The sequence below is a fragment of the Suricata suricatta genome, chromosome 6, assembly GCF_006229205.1.
Source record: "Suricata suricatta isolate VVHF042 chromosome 6, meerkat_22Aug2017_6uvM2_HiC, whole genome shotgun sequence".
Taxonomy (NCBI): domain Eukaryota; kingdom Metazoa; phylum Chordata; class Mammalia; order Carnivora; family Herpestidae; genus Suricata; species Suricata suricatta.
Window position 1 is genome coordinate 56,777,819 of NC_043705.1, and position 2,397 is coordinate 56,780,215.

Here is a 2,397-nt window from a genome sequence, read left to right on the forward strand (position 1 = left end):
CTTAACCTTCTAATTTCTGTATAAGTCTAATTACATGAAATAGAAGTGGGGGTTTTGATATTTTACTTTGCTTTTCTGTTTGGAGTGTCATTGTAACTACTGTATTGTAAATGATGGAAAATAATTGCATATGTTAAAAAAAATAAATTGTGCTACATTAAAAAAAAAGAAACTCAGAAAAATCTACAAATAAACAAAAATGAAAGTTTAGAGAAGTGTGCCCATTGGAGCAATAATTCAACTTTTAGCATTCTTAATCTGTGGTGAATGAAAAAATAAAAAATAAAAACCAATTTAAAATTAGAGTAATAATTTGAGAGCAAAAAATGACAGTAATTAGACTGAGTTCATGTGGGAAATTCACAGTCAATATGTTTTGGAACAAGGTTGGTTTTTCATGTTCTGTTTCTCAGCTCCTTTTGTGTATATTTATTTTAGAAAATCCAGAAAGTATTGTAAATGTTTCATTTTCACTGTAATATTGCCCGGCCTTCCCTATATTGGCAAATGTAATGGATCATGGTTTTCTTGAAGTTTAGCAGTTTGTACTTCCATGTGTAATAAAAATAAGTATAGTTAAATGTTAATTTAATTAGTAAATCTGCAGTTATCTGAATTAACTATCCTTTAAAATTTAATTTACCAGACATGACAATTTTGGATTAGATTAAGTCATTCCTAATATATTTTAATAGACCTAAACCACAAAGTACCTTAAACTCTGTATGGAGACAGCTTGGCCTACAAGGATGAACAGTGTATGTGAACTCTAGCAAATAGGGGTTGACCCCATGTTGACCTGAGCTCTTCACTTTACCGAGTTCTAGAAGCCTGATTTGTGTAGAAGGGCACCAATCATGCTTCTGCCTGGCTGGTGGGCTGTTATCAGGATCCAGAGAGGCAGTGTAGTTAGAGATGTTTATAACCTGGAACCCTGTGCACACAGTATGTGTTTTGCTTGTGGCATTGTTCTTAAAGTAAAGGGTTTTATCTTCATTTTCATTTTCCTGAAAAGCAATGGTTTTCAGAAAAGGAATGGGGGAGACTTTTTTTCCATGTAGCTATAAAATATCAAGAGGTTTCGTTTCCCCAGGTTAGTCAATTCTCCTCTGTTCTAGTTCTTTCTGGAGTGACACCTCTTCCCTCCAGATTCTCTTGCCACTCACAGTCAGACTGGACATCACTGGACCTCACTAGACCTCAGCATCGCCCTGCTGGCAGATCCCACAGACTGCATTTCTTCTCCCATGGCATTTACATTCTAGAATATGAGAGCCAAAGACATCAGAGTTCCAGAAGGATCAGATAGGAGGGCGGATGGATAATACCCAGGAGGTGTTCATCCCCTTTCATAACTTTATAGCCATAAACATATATAGAACCAGACGCAAACGTAATGTGATTGGATACTAACAGAGTAATTAAGCTTATTTTGTCTTAGGAATTTCCGAGGCATATTTAAAAAATATGATAAAAAAGGACTAAATTAATTTAACACTAGTAATTTTTTCAAACTTTCTGGTATTTAGTGTCAGTTCCTCTTTGTCCCAGACATGTCCACCAGTAGGTTTGTGGGCCTTAAAAGGACAGTCTTTCTGTTGCCCTGAGTGAACAAAAGCAAAGCTGACTGGAGGGGCATTCTGTGCTTCCTAAAATTGGTTTGTACCATGAAGCCAGGTAAGTAGTGTTCAAGGTCAGCCACCCAGGCCTCGAGAATCAGGCATCCTTCTTCCATGCCCCAGCTGTAGGACCCAGCTATTACCCAGATCCTCATTCTTGGTCAAGTTCTCCCTCAAGACTGGAATCCTGTCAATTGACACAGTCTTGGGCTCCATTTGCTTCAAGGACTCAACTTACCAAACAGAAACAGAAGCCCAAGAATGTGTGAGAGGCCCAGAGTGAGCCAGTAACAGGATCTCATCCAGAATGCAGGTCTTCCAATACCAGCCTTGGGCCCATATACATATCACATATTTTTATGAAAGACAAATATTGTTTTGGGTCTTACCGTCACTTTTCTTCTTGTGATGTGGACAGTATGTTGAATTTTGTCTGAGATTAACAGTTATCAATTACTCTTCTCAAATGGTAAATACTTCGTTTTATTTTGAGAGTGAAGAAGGCCATAGATGTCCCTGGAAGTAAAGAAAATGTAAGACCCCGATCTGTGTATTTTGGGTAAGATCTTATTACAAACTGAACCCAGGTCCAGAATAAATGTGGACCATTCTTAGCAGGGCTTAGGAGCATTAAGACATTTCTTATCGCATCACAGCAACGCTAATGAAAATCAGATTGGTGTGATTTTCAGAGGAGAAACTAAAGATACGCCCAAGCTGTATTCATAGTAATAGAGTCTTTGTGAAAGATAATTAGCTTGTTTATGTACTGTGTCAA